Source organism: Podarcis erhardii (genome assembly GCF_964252035.2).
Source record: "Podarcis erhardii genome assembly, chromosome: W".
Taxonomy (NCBI): domain Eukaryota; kingdom Metazoa; phylum Chordata; class Lepidosauria; order Squamata; family Lacertidae; genus Podarcis; species Podarcis erhardii.
In genome coordinates this window covers 11,173,686-11,192,506 of record NC_138506.1, presented here as the reverse complement: position 1 = coordinate 11,192,506, position 18,821 = coordinate 11,173,686, and positions in this window count along the sequence as shown.

The following is an 18,821-nucleotide window of genomic DNA, read 5'->3' as shown; positions in this document are numbered from 1 at the left end:
ACAGACTTTGTTGCAAGATTTACAGTCAAAGGGGGAGGTGAGCCACTGTTCTGCTATCTTGTTTGGATTATACGTCTGTTCAGAAATATCCCCCCTGGAAAGACTGATTTATGGAGCAACTGGTCTGGGAAAATTAATGAGCAGACGCTAGACTTTATTTAACTGGAACTGTTGAGATGGCGCCTGCCACACGAATAAGACTTTTGGATCAACGTGTAAGCCCACACAGAAACATAATATTGCTTGCTTCATCTCGCTTGTGGAAACAACTCAGAGGTTATTAAGAAGAAAAATGATAACAAGAAGAGTGGAAGATGGGACTTGTGAAATATTAAAGCAGCAGAAATATGAGATGATTGGACCCTTTCTGAACTCGAAGCATGGGTACCCCCAACAAAAATTTAAAATTCGGCAAAATATTTGGATTTTTATGATATGTATTGATATAATTCGGAGTAATTAATGTGATATGATTGGATTGTTAAATGGAAAATTAATAAAAAATATTTGTTAAAAAAATAATGTTAGGTTTCTGTTTTCTGCCACTGTGCAGTGCTTGGAGTCACAAGACTCTGTTTTGCATTCCAGACATTCCAGACTGTTGGAAGTCTCACGGAAACGGATGTGATGTTACTGGTTTCCTGTTCCTTTGTGTTCCAGTTGCTCTCTGCTTTCACAGAGAGAGGATGTATATTTCTTTTCTGTCTGCGTAGTTAAAAATAAAACAGTTAGCAATGTAGCTCATATTTCCCGTCTTTCTGCTGCTCAGGTCGTTAATCATCGTTCGGAGGAGATTCTGGAGACTTGACCGGAGGATGAGCTTTTTCAGCTTGGTTGTAGCGGAGGCTCTGACAAATAATACCTATATATTAAAGATGTATATACAGTTGCAATTGAAATCATTCAGCCCCCATTGCAAATCAGGTTCATATATATATATCAAAATGTATAGACTTTCAGCTGTTTGCAATGAGCAAATCAAACAAAAGAAATTGAAAGTGCTACACAATGGATGCTTCAAGTGGTTTTGTCAAATTCAGCTGAAATTGTAACTTATACTGGCTTCTCCAGTCTCACTATTATTCAAACCCTTCATAGCAAGCATCTTTAGTACTTAGGAGAGCAGCCTTTTGCTGCTATGACCTGTTGCAAAAGAAATGCATAGCCAGACAGCAGCTTCCAACAGCATTCCTGAGGAATCTTGCCCCATTCCTCATGAACAATGGCCTCCAGTTCAGTAATATTCTTGGTTCAGTAATATTCTTGGTTCAGTAATATTCGTGCTGCAACTGCCTTCTTCAAATCTCACCAGAGATTTTCTGTGGGGTTCAAGCATAGCTGTCAACGTTTCCTTTAAGGGAAATTCCCTTATTCCAAATAGGATTCCTTGCAAGAAAAGGGAAAAGTTGACAGCTATGGGTTCAAGTCAGGTGACTGTGATGGCCACTGTAGAACCTTCCAGGACTTCTTCTGCAACCAAGCCTTGGTGGAATTTGAGGTATGCTTGGGATCATTGTCCTGTTGGAAAGTCCAATGACACCCAATCTTCAGCTTCCTCACAGACGCCATGATGTCTGTGACGCCATGATGTCCTAGAACGCCATGATGTCCTAGAATTTCCTGTTACTTCAATGAATCCATCCTGCCTTTCACACACTGCAGGTTTCCAGTGCCAGAGGATGCAGAGCAGCCCCAGAGCATCACTGAGCCACCACCATGCTTCACTGTAGTGTTCTTTTCAGCGTATGCTTCATTCTTCTTCCTCCAGACAAAGCTCTGATCCATGGAGCCAAAAAGTTCAAAGTTTGTTTCTTCACTCCATAGAACAGAATCCCAAAACTTCTGTGTTGTATTTGTGCTATTGTGAGGGATTCTGTTCAGGGGGCTGAATAATAGTGAGACTGGAGAAGCCAGTATAAGTTGCAATTTCAGCTGAATTTGGGGAAACCACTTGAAGCATCCGTTGTGTGGAGCCATTTCCATTGCTTTTGATTGCTTTGCTCATTGCAAATAGCTGAAATTTTGTAGATTTTGATAGTATAGTGTTGTATAGTATTGTAATTGTTAGCTCTTATAATGATATAGTATACCTTTTCTTTATTCCCCCCCATTCTATTTCTATTTTTTGTTGTTCAATTAAACTGTTGTAAAAAATAGAAATAAAAAATAACTCATTTTTCACATGTGTCCTTTGGTCCACCTTCACTTTCTGTAGGAATAACCTCTGAGGGACATCCGGGGGAGGAACATGGTGGACTGAACGTCTTCTGTTGGCAGGCTGGCTATGGAGATAATTACGTGGTGATAGATGATAGCCAAGACATAATCTTTGCTATTGAATTCACTCTGGAGACAAGAGTGAACAGGGGATTAACATCTGATGCTCTGAAAAAGTTGTTTTCTATGTTGGGAGACTGAGAAGCTGTCAGCTCCTGGAAGCCCAGATGGGGGTTAGCAACTTGACAACAGAGGAATCAACATGCTGCCCAAAAGCCAAGTATGAGCCCTGAAGGGCATAAAGTCTGAAAAAGCCTCACTTTCTCTCATTATGTCTGAGATGGTTATAATTTTCAAATGAAAGATTTGCTTGTCTGCTGATTGAAATTTACATCTGGTGTGTGAGCTACTTTATGACTTTAAGCATTTGATAACCCACTTTATCACTACCCGAAAGAGTCTCAAAGCGGCTAACAATCTCCTTTCCCTTCCCCCCCACAACAAACACTCAGTGAGGTGTGTGGGGCTGAGAGACTTCAAAGAAGTGTGACTAGCCCAAGGTCTGTTAGAGGGGGATTTTCCACTGGTGGCAGATGACAGAAGCTATGACACCACGAGACCGGTGTAAAACCAAATTAAATAAAGGTTTATTACAAAACAACAAACAGCAAAGCTTGTAGGTGTTTTTCCTGCAGGCAGAGTTCAAACTGCAGCTTTTCTCCTTTTGTAGTCATGGCCAGCTGTACCCAATCTGCCTAGAACTTACAGAAACTGTTCTTAAAGGTACAAACATATTTACTGTTTCTGTGCAGAATGGTTCCCAACACCCCCTCTCATTCAAACAAACAGAAAGCAAAACAGTACTTTAAATATATACAAAACATATTTATACATCATGCACAACAATTCCTAATTTTGTCACTAGTTGTGCATGTTTCTCAAAAGTTAGTGCTTTCGTAAATATATCAACCACATTTTGCATACTCTCACAATATTTTAGTATTATCAGGTTTTGTTTAACATTTTCGATTACATTTTGATACTTAATTTCTAAATGTTTGGATTTATTTTTAAACTGCTCAGACCCAGCCAAAGTTATTACAGCTTGATTGTCTTCCCATATTTGAACTGGATAATCACATTGTATATCTAAATAACTGAAGCTTTGAACGTAAAATTTTATTTCATTACACAACTGTGATAAAGCACAGTATTCAGCCTCTGTTGAAGATGTGGCCACGATTCCTTGCTTTTTGGACTTCCAACCTATCAAGGAATCCCCAAATTGAAACACCATGCCAGAAATTGATTTTCTATCAGGCAGGTTGGCCCACTTGCTGTCAACGTAACACTGCAATTTTGTAGACCCTGAAGATGGTAATCTTAAACAATAATAAAGTGTATGCTTTAAATACCAGAAAATACGTTTTAAACACTTCCAGGCATTTTCTGTGGGATAGCTTACTAGTCTGCTCAGTATTCCAACTGCATAACTCAAATCTGGTCTGCTCCACAATGAAATGTGGAATAAACCTCCAACTATTGAATGGTACATTTCAGGATTTACAGGTTCTGTGCATTCTCCTTCATTCTTGAAAAACCCTATTTCCATTGGGGTTTTTACTCCCTTGCTGTTTTGCATATTGTTTCTTTCAAGTAATTCCATTATTTCATCTTTTTGACTCAACAAAAAACTTCCATCATTTGTCCTTTGAATTTCTAGATGGAGATAATTTTTCACTGGCCCCAAATCTCTTACTTTAAATTCCTTTCTTAGTTGTTTTGCCAGCTGTACCCAATCTGCCTAGAGCTTACAGAAACTGTTCTTAAAGGTACAAACATCTTTACTGTTTCTGTGCAGAATGATTCCCAACAAGGTCACCCAGCAGCTGCATGTGGAGGAGCGGAGACGCGAACCCAGTTAACCAGATTACGAGTCTACCGCTCTTAACCACTACACCACACTGGAAGGGATATATCAAGGCTATCAGAAAAGTCAGCTGGCTGCTACAGTTCAAAAGCAGGCAAGAGACTTAACGGGCAACAGGGCTGTCTTTAGCATATGCGGCGCTGGGGTGCAAAGATTCACCCAGTGCCCCCAAATTTAGTTCAGCCCAGCCCCGGCACCACTGAGAATGACAAGTGCCACCACTGTGTGTGTGTGTGTGTGTGTGTTTAGTGGGTGCGGGGGAGGATTGTGCTGCTCTCCCCCCCGCCTCCCCCACCCCGTGTGCCCCTCCTGCCCCCAACCAGACCGAGCAAGTGTGGCTGTTGGATGGAGTCCACACGCTTCACTGCGCCTCACTGGACTCCCGTGGAAAGCTCTCCGTCAGCTTCCTGTAGCAGAGTTGTCGCAGCGGCAGAAAACTGTTGCTGTGTGTGTGTGTGTAATAAATCAGACTGCACGCAAGTGTTCTTGCTTATCTCTAACAGTCTTTAATCGTGTAGAAAAACATTATAAATCAACCCCGGCGAGAGAGCGCACATCTTGCTGCCTCGCCGCAAAAGCGAAAGGAAAAAAGAACACAGAGAAAACACTCCCCTCTGCGAACATGCCACGCCTCAGAATGTGAGACGTCACTCAGAACTGTTTAACCCTGTAAGTTCTGAATCTCCTCACACCCCCTCTCGTCTCGCATCCTGAGGGAAACTGTGAACACACATCTACAGATCTCTGAGAGTTCAACTCCCTTACCATTGCCTTTTGTCCCTTCCTGGCATCTTTCTCAGGCAACTGTTGAACCTCCTCAAAACTCCCAGGTTCGCACTGTGCGAAACCAACCCACGCACTGGTGACCTGAAACCTCTCAGGTGGAACTCCCTTTGTGGTGCGAGTGGACTGTCTGAGCACAAACTCAGGTGCTCCTTCTGACTCACTGGAGTCAGGAAGTGTGTCCTCTACATCAGACGACTCCCCCTCTGACTTAGTGCGTCTTCGGGCCTTCTGTACTTTGCTAACAGGAGACGAAGGCTCACTCTTGGGCTCTCTTTTAACAACCTGTGGAGATGCCCAACCCTGTTCTTGACCCTGCTCAGAGACTTGGTCCTCAGCAACAGGTTCAGTCTCTAGCTCTCCTTCCTCCTCAGAATCAGACAGGCATTCTGAGAGAACGTCATGACTTGCATGGATCTTTGACCAACCATTCTGCTCACAGAACTCAGCATGTTAACTGATCAGAAGCTTGGTCTGATCACCTTCTGGATATGCAAACCTCCACCCCTTTGTCGCAGGTTCATACCCACAGAAGATCATTCTCTGGAACCTCGGGGCACCTTTCTTGCATTGAGCCTTTGGCACAGGCAACCAGGCCTGTGAACCAAACACACGGAAGAAATGCAGCTTCGGCTTCATTCCGTGGAGCAAGAAATACGGGGTGTCACCTACCACTGAATTGTAGGACCTGTTCATCGTGAAATTGGCTGTCCTCCAAGCTTCACTCCAAAAACTCTGAGGCAAACCGGAGTCACACAGTAAAACCTCTGTTGTTTGGGCCAGAGCTTCACTTCTGAGCTTTGCCATGCCCCTCTCCTGAGGAAAAGTAGCACCCGTCACCTTGTGACGTATCCCCTTCTGACGGAAGAAACTCTGCAGAGCAGACCCAGTAAACTCTGCACCTTGGTCACTCTTGAACCCCTGCACCTTGGTGGAGAACCGTAGTTCCACTTCCGCAACCCAATCTTTGATCAGTTGCGCTGCTTCTCCTTTCGTTCTCAGCGAGAAGGACCAGCCGTTATGGCTATAATCATCTGTCAGCGTCAGCATATACCTGGCCCCGCCCAGACTTGGCTTTGGCATGGGTCCAAAAAGGTCTGTGTGCACAAGCTCAAAAGGTTTTGTGGTTACCCTCTCCATCCTGGGATAACTGCACCCTTTTACCTTTGCCTTTCTGCATGCCCTGCAATCTAGGGATTGGTCACATGGTTTTAACCTGCACCCTACTGTGTACTGGCGCAACCTTTGGATACCTTTCCAAGAGCCATGTGACATTCTCTTGTGCCACAAGCAAGCACATGAATCATGAGTGGGAACGTCTGTACACTTTGCTTGTGCTCCCTCAGCATTCCCCTCACCCTCCTGAGGTGTCTCCAAGATGAAGAGATTGTTCTGGCATGCAACACTGACGAGTTGTCTTCCACCCCTGGAAATAGAACAGATATTATTCTCAAAGCAAACCGTGTACCCCTGCTTCAGGAGACAAGGAACAGACAAAAGACAGTGTTTCATCTCAGGCACAACGTAAACTTCCAGCTCCGCCTGCAAGAAAGAAACATAAACATTTGCCACGTTAGACAAAGGCTTCTGTGACCCATCAGCAAAAACAACTGTTTTCCCAGCTGGAACAGCTTTGCAGTTCCACATTTCGACACCAGGTGTCGCTGTTATCAGGTGATGGCTGGCTCCACTGTCGATTACCCAGCGCATCATTCTGTTCTCACTGGAGCTCTTTATTGTTGCCATAGAGGCAGTCAGGTGATAAGGACCGTCTTCACTCCCTGAGTCACGTCCTCCCTTCGCTTTCCCACGCTGGTCTCCTCTCTTGGACTGGTTGCCATGGGAAACGACCTTGGAGGCATCCTGCCCAGCCTCCCTGGCTCTCTGCGGGCAGGAACGACGCAGATGGTCAGGAGAATTGCAAACAAAGCAGCGACGAGTGGAAAAAGCCAGAACTGTGCCTTCCGCTGGCCTGGCCCCCCCTCTGCAAGTGGATGGGCTCCCTGTGCCAGCTCGGCCCTCTCTAACACGGCGTTCCTGTTCGTCACTCAAGCGTCCTGTCACATACGCTAGCGTAAGATCTGCGGGATTCATCGATTCCAAAGTTAGACACAAATTGTCATAACTTTTGTCCAAAGAGCTGAGCAAAATATAAACTTTCAGTTCCTCAGAAAAGTTGACTTGCAACAGCCTCAGCTGGTTGAAAACAAAGAGCATCTCAGTTACATGCTGTCTGATGCTGTCACCAGGACGCAGCCTCATCTCAAACAAGCGTCTGGTAGTGTGGATCTTTGCCCCAGCCGTGGTTCTGTGGTGCACTCTCTCTAGTGCCTGGTAGGCCTCATGAGCAGTCTCCAGCCCCTCTACCAAAGGTAGCTGCGAACCCTCCAAACTGAGCACGATAGCTCCTAGAGCTTTGTGATTTTTTCTCTGCGAAGCATGAGCAGTTGCAATATCTGCTGCTGAAGCACCTGCTGCCGCTTGTTGTGGAGGCCCTAGGACCGCCTCCCACAAACCCTTGGCTACCAGCCATGCCTTCAGCTTTCTGCTCCACTATTCCCAATTTTTTCCGTTCAATTTTTCGAAGGGTATGGCGTACGATTCATGGCTGTCTGCCATCTTCTCCCCCGGGGCTGAGCGTACTCACGTAAACAGCAGCTCCTTCTGGCACCCGGTCCTGAAGAGACGATTCCTCCCAGCGAGCTCCGATGCCTCAAACGTTAGGCAGGACTCCAGCTGGCTCCAGCTTCCCCTCAGCTGGCTTCCACACACACCGGCACGTCTTGGCAACAGCTTCAAAGCTTTGCTGACTCTCCATAACCTGTGGCTGTTGGATGGAGTCCACACGCTTCACTGCGCCTCACTGGACTCCCGTGGAAAGCTCTCCGTCAGCTTCCTGTAGCAGAGTTGTCGCAGCGGCAGAAAACTGTTGCTGTGTGTGTGTGTAATAAATCAGACTGCACGCAAGCGTTCTTGCTTATCTCTAACAGTCTTTAATCGTGTAGAAAAACATTATAAATCAACCCCGGCGAGAGAGCGCACATCTTGCTGCCTCGCCGCAAAAGCGAAAGGAAAAAAGAACACAGAGAAAACACTCCCCTCTGCGAACATGCCACGCCTCAGAATGTGAGACGTCACTCAGAACTGTTTAACCCTGTAAGTTCTGAATCTCCTCACAGCAAGTATTACAAATGGATCACCATATTACAAAGTATCACCATATTACAAATGGAGGTGATGTTTCTGACAGTCACGAGTCTAAAGGTTGCAGTGATCCCACACCACCATCTTTATGAGGTAAAAACCGGAATGGTCCTGGCTGGGGAGGGTGGAGAGGAGCAGGGAGAGGCGGCAGCGGTGGGGGGAGTGGAGAGAACCAGAAGGTCTGCCGAGGCGGGGGGAGGGGGGAGGAGGAGGGGAGAGAGAGAGAGAGAGAGAGAGAGAGAGAGATTGGCTGCTCCACCTTGGGGCTCTGCAGCTTCGGAGGCTGCTTCCACCACTCCCAAACCTGTCCAGGAGCCACTGGAGGTGGCCGGGGTCTCCCTCCCAGCAGCAGCTGCACAGCATTTCTGGGGGTGATCGGCTTCTCTTGTGGGCGCGCAGCCTCCGCCAGGCGAGCGGATCAGCAACGCTTGTTTCCAGCAACTGGGACAGACGCCATCTCCACCCTCCTGCTTTCCTTCCTCCTCCTCCTCCGCCGTTGCAACGCAGCGCCGGCGGTCAACTTTGACAACGGCCAGGGAAGGGGAGGTCAGGGTCGGGTGAGTGATGTCGCCACGAGCCATACGCCCAGGGGAGCTTGGGTGGCTTCAGCGGCAGGCGCCTGGTGCCCCTCAGAATTTGGCGTTCGGGTGAACTGTCAAAGGAGGCAGAGAAAGGCTTGAAACAAGACTGTCCCTCTGCAAAGCAGGAAACACAGGTTCTGCTTCTTCCCTATGAGAGTCAAGATGGAAAACCATGGCAAATACAACAGGAAATGGAAACTGGATTCGAACTAATGAATACATAAGTAAAGCACTATGGAATATTATTTTAATATATGATCTCAGTGGAGACTTGTGTGGACAAAGATGGAAAGAAGAATTATTGTTTAATATGGAGGAATGGTTGAAGTTGTTGGAGACAAATTTAATATGTTTGATTAAAGAAAATTTATTGTGGATATTTTTGTTAATAATAATTAGAGCACCCCTTTTGGACTTTTTGTGGAAAAAGAAAAATTATTCTGTTTCAGTTGGAAGATTGGGAAAATACTGGCTAACAGAAAGTAGATCAGTTGGGTGTCACTCTAGAGTGAATATTTCTTTTATGTAACTGACAGACAGATAATCTTTTTTTCTCACTGTTTCTATTTTTATTTAGATTAGTTTCTTTTATCTTCTTGTATTATGAAAAAGCTTTAATAAAAAGCTCTCACCTGGAAGAGCTTCCCCATTCCTCAGACTCACACCCTGAGGAAAACCATTTTAGCCTGCCTCTCACACACGTCTCTTCCTCTTCTATTCATCACTTCTCCATACCCATCTTCATTTATCCCAAATGTAAGTCTTCAGATAGTAAAACATAGCTCTCTTTTCATATTATTTATATCTATCAAGAATGAAATATCATAAAAAGCCCATATAAAAAGAAAATACAAAGCTAAATGAAAAAGAAAAGAGGTACTTTCATTTCTCTATCTGCCAATTATATGTATAACAATTATTCAAAATATTTAGCATATGCACTCCAGAATACTTTCTAGCTGTAATTAATATCCATCTTTCCCCCATTCTGCTAGATGGTATTTTCCCAAACTTCCCACTCAGACCTCCAGAATTCAACTTTTGCCACCCAGAAAGTCCAATATAACTCTTCATTAATTAATATCTTCTAGTTTCCCAGATTAATATTTCTCCAGTTCTTTGTGGTGTGTTTCTCTTTAGGGGTTCCACCAAATCCCAGTAAAGTAGTAATCCATATTTATTTGCCTGTTATATCTTCATTAAATCATATCTCATCCTCATTTTTCCAATTCTTCAGCAGTTTGATTTCCAGAAGGTTGAGCGGTTTTCTCTGTCTGTATATTTATTGCTCCACCAATCTTGTCAGACTCCACTTTAAAATCACATTTGACATGAGAAAGCATTCCTTAAATTATTGCCAGCACTTTTTGTGTTAAATACTTTTCCAGCTTTATAGCAGGTTCTTTCATCAATTCCAGCACTGTCTCTTCAGTGCCACCTGCTGCTTCTCCATTTTTCAGCAAAGCCATTTCTGACCTGACTGGGAGGAGAGGGGGTTGCGGGCAGAACCCTCCTCCCACTCACGCGGGGGCGGGACCTTGCCCCCGCGTGATGAGGGAACGCTTCAAGAACAAACAGCAGCCCTTTTGAGGTGGTAGGGGGTACTTCCACAACAACACCAGGGGTGCCCCCGGATCTGCCCACCAGGGACCCAGTAACCGTCAGTAACTTGCATCTTGGGATGGCCCTCTCTCCTATCCGTCTTCAGCCGCTCAGTCATGCTTGATCAGTACCCCGATAGGGCAGCAGCTAAATACCTTTGGGAGGGGTTCTCTATGGGTTTCAGAATCCCCGTGGCTTTCCCGCCTAACACCGGGGATCCAAAAAATCAAAAATCGGTTAGGGAAAGGCCGGAGATAGCTAGGAAAAAGATAGAGAAAGAAATTAGGGCGGGTAGAGTAGCAGGTCCCTTTCCCAACCCTCCCTTTGAAGGTCTTCATCTATCCCCACTGGGTATAGTTCCAAAGAAGACCCCGGGCGAATTCCGCATGATCCACAACCTCTCTTATCATAGAGGAGGCTCAGTCAATGACGCGATTCCCCAGGAGCTTTGCACGGTGAAATACGCCTCCTTCGACCAGGCGGTTAAGATGATCTGCAGATTTGGGCAAGGGGCACTTCTTGCCAAATGCGATATTGAGTCGGCGTTCCGCCTTCTACCTGTCCATCCAGACGACTTTCGCTGGTTGGGCTTTAGATTTGAGGGGGCGTATTTCATCGACAAAGCAATGCCTATGGGCTGCTCCGTGGCTTGCTCAGCCTTCGAGTCGTTCAGTACGTTTCTCGATTGGGCCTTACGTTTCAGGACGGGGTCTTCGGGCGTGTCGCATTACCTGGATGATTTTATTTTGGTGGCAGATAACAGACAACGATGTTCTGCCCTCTTGGAGGCTTTCACAGCCCTGGCCGGGGAGCTGGGGGTTCCCCTGGCCGATGAGAAAACGGAGGGTCCTGCCACGTCCATTGTTTATCTGGGCATTCAGCTAGACACTGTGGCCCAAACATCCAGGTTACCCAGAGAAAAACTGGTCGCATTTAAGGCATTGATCCAACAGCTACTGCCGCTAAGGAAGGTTACTCTAAGGCAAATCCAATCCCTGCTAGGGCACCTAAACTTCGCGTGTAGGGTGGTGGCGCCAGGTCGCCTCTTTTGCAGCCGCCTGGCCAGATTGTTGACAGGTCTCAGGGCACCACAGCATAGGGTGCACCTCTCCAAAGAAGTTAAGGCGGACCTGGGAGTGTGGCTACAATTCCTCGACAAGTACAACGGTATATCCTTATGGCAAGATTCCATGGCACTCAACGCGGACTTCCAAGTCCAGTCAGATGCGGCACGCTCTTTGGGTTTTGGAGTTTATTTCAGGGGCCAGTGGTGTGCCCAAAGGTGGCCCGCAGACTGGCAGGGCCAGCCCATCACTCGCGACCTTACATTTCTGGAATTTTTCCCTATTGTAGTGGCAGTGCATCTGTGGGCAGAGCAGTTCCGCAATCATAGGGTTTGTTTCAACACAGATAACCAGGCAGTAGTAGCGGTTCTCTCCAGACAGTCCGCACGTTCCACCAGGGTGGGAAACTTGTTACGGTCCTTCGTCCTCCTATGTCTTGAGCAGAATATATATTTTTCAGCCAAATTCGTACCTGGCATCAATAATGACATCGCGGATGCTCTGTCTCGCTTTCAGATGGAGCGCTTCCGCTCATTAGCGCCGGATGCGGAACAATCATCGATACCTTTCCCGGAGCATCTCTGGAGTCTTGGGAGCAAGAAGTGATGAAGGGAGTATTCGGTGCAGTCGCCCCTTCCACAATGAGATCATACAAGAAAGCGTGGGCTGACTTCCTAAAGTTCCGCAATAGAATGCACAGCTCGAGGCAGAACTCTATTCCCTCAACGAGGGAGGTCCTTCACTACTTGGCCCATATGAAGGAGCTAGGCAGGGCACCAAAGACTCTCAATATTCAGTCTGCGGGGATCTCATATTTTTGTAAAACCTTTTTCACCACTGACCCGTGTGCCGAATTTATAGTGCGTAAGACCTTAGAGGGTTGGCGCCGGATCCAGCCCCCCAGCTCTGACAAGAGGAGGCCCATAACTTATGATATTCTGACCCAGATACACAAAAAATTAAGTGCAATATGCTGGTCGAAATATGAAGCTCGCCTATTTTCCGCTGCCTATTCCATAGCCTTCTTTGGTGCCCTTCGCATAGGGGAGCTAGTTTGTGAGGGAGGGGTTACCCACTGCCAAAGGGGCATCCTCTTAAGTGATCTGACCCTATCTGGGAGTGACCTGATAGTTCAAGTACAGAGCTCCAAGACAGAGCAACAGGGTAGGGGCGCCCTCATACGGTTACCAGAAGCGCAAGGCAGTGGTCCCTGCCCTGTGAGGGATACAAGGCGTTTCCTGTACTTAAGACCCAGTAGCCCTGGCCCCCTTTTTATTCACGCGGATGGATCGTTGTTGGCTAGACACCAGTTTACGCGGGTGATGTGCAGGGCGTTGGCAGCATGCGGGCTGCCCGCGGCCGAATTTGCGGCTCACTCCTTTCGGATCGGGGCCGCTACCACTGCTGTCCACCTCGGGCTCTCTGCGGAGAGAATAAAGGATCTGGGGCGTTGGAAATCTGATGCTTACAGGGCTTACGTAAGAAAGAATCTTTGACTAGCTGTTGTTCCCCTGACCTTGGTTTTGTCTTTCTATTTGCTTTTCAGAGTGCAGGAAGGTGCACATTTGGCTGGTGGGCCACAGCATTGTGCATTGGGCCAGGAATCGTGCCATGACTACTGGGTTGGGGCAGAACTTGAACCTGCCTGCTAATGTCGATCTGGCTTGGATAGCGCGAAGAGGGATGCGCTGGAGCGAATTCAAGCCAGCTGTGTTGGCGAGAGCCGCCTTTGAGGGCCCCCCGGATGCTTTGGTTATCCAGTTAGGGGAAAACGACCTAGCATACAGCAAAGCTATTGACTTGAGATGGAACATCTTTGACGATCTGGCTGATTTGTTGGCAGTTTATCCTAACATTACCATATTGTGGTCCTCGTTGCTGGAGAGGAGGACATGGAGGGATTGTTTGAGCCCGGTCGGAATCAATAAAGCAAGAAAGGTTTTGCAGCGGGCTGTGGAACGTAGAGTGGCGGCGCTGGGCGGGTGCACCATTGGCCACCCAAACATCCAGTACAGCAACAAGGCCCTCTACAGATGGGATGGCGTGCATCTGTCAGATGCTGGAAACGATATTTGGGACTTCCGGTCGGCGCCAGCGTTTAATGGCGGTCCTTGCCTCGAGCTCCGAGGCAGGACTGCTCCGCGAGTTCGGGTCTTACCCGCTACGGCAAGCGGGGGACCCCTAAAATCACAGGCGCTGAAGCCTGTGAACAAGGAGATTCGGTGGGCACCTTTGCGCCCCCCGGTATCATGAAAGAGCCTTTTTAAAGGCTCCGGAGCGGCATCGGGGTGAGCGCGGTGCTGAGGATCGCTACCCAGCTTGCGGAGTGAAGCTGCGTCGCCATTGACGGAGAGCGCCGATTCCTTTCTGAAACTACTGATTGGCAACAACAATACCCGTGAGTAAGAACGGAAAATTAAGGAAACGGGACTTTAAAAATTTAGAAGATTTGGCTGAAAACGGGAAAGGCAAAATTAAGGAAGTCAGCCTCCCGGAACTGCATGAGTGACGGAGCAATGAAAAGACTGAGCTGTACTTAAAAGGAAAGTTACTTTAAACTTTATCAGACCAGACATCGAAAGGATCTCCCCCCTGTAGAGCAGGGGAAGGGGGGGGGGAAACAGAATTAATTTAACCTGCTAAAAGAAAGAAAGAGTTATGAACGGGGAAGCTTCCGCTGCCGACACCTCTGGCCAGACTGCCGGAGCAGCGATCGCCTAGAGAAGGAACTGTCAAATGAGCTGTCAAAAGATAGCGGTTACAAAATAAGACCTACTTGAAACATAATAATGGGACTTTGGTGGATTAAAGTTTCAATACCATAAAGTGCTACAAAGTAGGGACTTTGGTCGGACTTTTGGTTGGACTTGTGCTTTTGGAACTTTCCGTTTCTTTGTATATCTGTTACCTCTGTTTGGATACAATTTCTCCCTCTAGAGGGCTTCAGTTGCATTACGGTGGATTCAGCGGGATTTTCCACTTGCAACTTTCCTGTGTGAACGACCTTGAGTTATGAGCAACCCGCTGGAAGAAATTTCAACAAGAAGTAAAACAAAGCAGGCTCAAAAACAAGCTCAAAAAAGAGGTTCCATATCAGGAGCAGCAGCTGCACAGGAGAAAACAACAGCAGCATCAATGGATTCTATGACACAGGCTCTACTCAGAATAAATCAATCTTTAGAAGTACTTACTAAGCAGTCTGCAGAGCTTACTAAACAGTCTACAGAGAACTCTAAGAAACTGACGGAGCTGACAACAAGATTAGACTTGAACACAACGACAATATCATCTAATACAGACTCTATCAATCGTTTAATTCAAGAGAGCACGGAAACAAGGAAAATAGCTGAGAGCGCCAGGAGCACTGCTGAAGAAACCAAGGGAAAATTTGCGCCTATTGCAAAGAAAGTACATGAACATGATGCAGCTTTAGCCCTTTTGGAATTGGAGAGGAAAAGTAAGAATCTGAAACTGAGATTGGTACCAGAAGAGGAAGAGGACAAGCTTGGGGAATTCCTTACAGATAAATTTCAAGACTTTTGGAATGATGAGCTAGATGGAGAGGAAGATGAATTTGTAATAACTACAGCCTTTCGGATTGGCAGGAAGCAAGGCAAGAAACCAAGAGATTGCTTAATCACTTTGAGATCAAAGGAACAAAGAGATAAAATATTGAATTTACATTTCCAGAAGGCCTTGGTCATTAAAAACTCCCAGATACAGATCTTCAAGGATATTCCTAAACACTTTTTGGAGGTCAGAATTCAATTTAAAGACTTAGTTGATTTACTCAAACAGAACAACATTCCATTCAGGTGGGAATTCCCACAAGGGTTGTCCTTCAACTTTAAAGGGAAGAAAATTAAAATAAAAACAAATCAGGATAAAGAACTTTTTCTGGATAGAAATTTAGAGGATCTTCAGAAAGGAACTGTTAGTGAGAGGGAAATACCGGACATTTCAAACCTATCATTTGGATTGAACCAAGCACCGACCGAGGAGGAGCAAGAACTTGGTGCAGTCGGTGGAAGAGGTACCCAGCAATAAAAATGTCTCTGCAACTCCTGAGTTGGAATTGTAATGGTCTAAACCATCCCCGAAAAAGGGGCCAAGTGTTTCATATATTAAAGAAAGAACACTTAGATGTAATTTGCTTACAAGAAACCCACATTGCCAGGACACATAGAAAACTTCTAACAAACAAGAGACTAGGATTAGAATTTATCTCATCAGATAGAGTCAAGAAAAGAGGAGTAGTGATTTATGTCAAGGAAAAATTGGAGCCAAAAATGATCTTTAAGGACGAGCAAGGAAGATACCTGGCAGTGGAAATTCAAATTCAAGGAGAAAAGATTTTGATTGTTGGAGTTTATGCACCAAATGAGGGGAAGGCTGAATTCTTCAAGAAGTTGCATGAGACTTTAATGGACTTTATGGACCTTAAAATTATAATGATTGGCGATATGAATGGAGTTGTTTCCACAAACATGGACAAGGCCCAAAGACAAGTAATATCTAAGGATGGAAGACTACCAAAGACTTTCTTTGAACTGACTGACACTATGGACTTGATTGACATTTGGAGAACTAGGAACCCTCTGGAAAGGGAGGGGACTTTTTTCTCTGAAGCAAAAATGACATGGACTAGAATCGACCAAATATGGATTTCTAGTAATCTGGCATCAAGGGTTAAAAAAACAGAAATTTACCCAAAAACCTGCTCCGACCATAATGCTGTGAAGATGGAAATGAGACTGACAACAGCTGGAACCTTTAGATGGAGAATGAATGACACCCTTTTTGGAGATGAAGAAATTTGTAAAAAGGCCCAAAAGACACTTAAAGACTACTTCGAGATAAATCTGAGATCAGATGTCGAAAAAAGAGTAATTTGGGACGCAAGCAAAGCCGTGATGCGTGGCTTCCTAATACAACAGAATTCAATAAAGAGGAAAAAACAGAATGAGAGGAAAGAGAAAATTTGGAACCTAATAAAAGAAGGGGAGAAGAAACTGAGATCTAAACCTAAGTCTCATGAGATTTTAAGAGAAATAAAGTTTCATCAAACACAATATATGGAACTGATGAATCAGGAAATAGAATGGAAAATAAAACAAATGAGGCAAAAGACCTTCGAGTCAGCAGATAAATGTGGGAAGCTACTGTCATGGCAATTGAAAAAGAGACAAAAGCTGAATACGGTGACATCACTCGAAGTAGATGGGAAGTTTATTAATAAACCAAATGAGATAAGTAATTGTTTTCAAAGTTTTTTCAAGAAACTGTATAAACAAGGGCCAAAGAATGAACAAGAGATAGAAGAATTTATTGAAAAACACGGCCTGCCAAAAATTTCGGAAAAAAACAGAAGGAGTTTGAATGAGAAAATTACAGATCAAGAAATAGAGGGTGCCATTCAGGATATGCAACTAGGGAAATCACCAGGACCAGATGGGCTAACCGCGAGATACTACAAAGCATTGAAGGAATGGTTAGTACAACCATTGAAAGAAGTTTGTAACCAAATCTTGGAGGGGAAAAAGGCTCCCGAATCGTGGAAGGAAGCATTCATCTCACTTATACCGAAGACAGAAACTGAGAAACATCAAGTTAAGAACTACCGCCCTATATCACTTTTGAATGTGGATTATAAAATTTTTGCAGACATTTTAGCAAAAAGATTTAAAAAAGTTTTGTTAGAGGAGATTCACAGGGACCAAACAGGCTTTCTACCAGGTAGACAAATGTCAGATAATGTGAGGAACATTATAGACATTTTGGAACTTCTGGAAACTGACATAAATAGAAAAGCTGTGTTGATTTTTGTGGATGCAGAGAAAGCCTTTGACAATATTTGCTGGAGTTTTATGAAGAGGAATCTCCAAGGGATGGGGGTAGGCCAAAATTTTGAAAACGGTATAGGTGCAATATATTCTGAGCAAAAGGCTAAACTAATTGTAAATGGTATGGTCATGGACGAGATCCCAATTGAGAAAGGGACACGACAGGGATGCCCAATATCCCCCCTATTGTTTATATCGGTACTGGAGGTTTTCCTGAATATGATTAGAAGGGACCAGCTGGTTAAAGGAATACAGGTCGGAACTAAACATTATAAGTTAAGAGCATTTGCAGATGACCTAGTTTTGACATTGCAACAGCCAGAAGCCAGTACAAAAAGAGTTCTGGAATTAATTGAAATATTTGGTCAAGTAGCAGGTTTTAAATTAAATAAGCATAAGACAAAGGTGTTGGAAAAAAATCTAACGATGGGGGAAAAAGATAGTTTCCAAAGAGAAACCGGTTTGGAAATTGCAAAAAGAGTAAAATATCTGGGGGTGAATTTAACATCTAAGAACGTGAACCTATTCAAAGATAATTATGAGAAATGTTGGTTGGAAGTGAAGAAAGATTTCGATATATGGTCTAGGCTGAGACTTTCCTTGTTAGGCCGAATTGCTGTTATCAAGATGAATGTATTGCCGAGATTGTTATTTTTGTTCCAGACATTGCAAATTTTAGACAAGATGGACTGTTTCAAGAAGTGGCAGAAAGATATATCTAAATTTGTCTGGCAGGGCAAAAAACCCAGAATAAAATTTAAGATTTTGACTGATGCAAAGTGTGATGGGATAATGAGCTGCTTGTGCGTAAAAGCTTGATCCCTCTGGGGTTTGGCTGGTCATCCAAACCGATGCACTAACGGAGCCCCCAAAGCATGACTCCGTCAGTCGCTGGTAGAATCTGACAGTGGGCGTCTACGGAATTTACGCCAACATAAAAGCTGTTTGACGGACATGCGCCTTCGTGACTCTCTGCGTGACAGTTTCCGGCGAAGGGTGGGAGTTCCCAACGGGGGTCCCGTTACCTCTCCACTACTCTCACTGGAAGCATCCCAGAGCCTCCCCTCCGCTGTGACTCCTGCACTCCCCCTGCTGGTTCCCTCTTCTGCTGCAGATTCTCTCCTATTCTCCTGGAGCCTGTCCACCACCTGTCTCTCCGATGGCAGTTCCCTGACATCCACCTCCCCCCCAGGGCCCCCTTCACCCCCTCCCGCCTCCTCTCCCACTGGCGGTGAGGGCGGAAAGCCCCTGAAGGAACTCTCCTCGTCGTCCGAGGATTCTAACACTTCTAGCCACGGCGTACCGTCTCTCTCCCTGTCTTCCTCTTCTTCGTCGGAGTCGGCTTCTTCACCCACCCCTGACTCTGGGAACCCTTCAAACTCTCCTTCCTCATCGGTGGTCCCAAAGTGTTCCCTTCTAAATCGAGCCACGGGTTGCGGTTTTCTTGGGAAACGCTGATGAAATGTTTCTATTAAAACCTCGTCATTGACTACCTCTGCTGGTACCCAAGTGTTTTCCGACTCTGCTTCCCCCTCCCATTCTACCAGATATTCCACCTGATTCCCCTTCCACCTGGAATCAATGATTCCTGCCACGT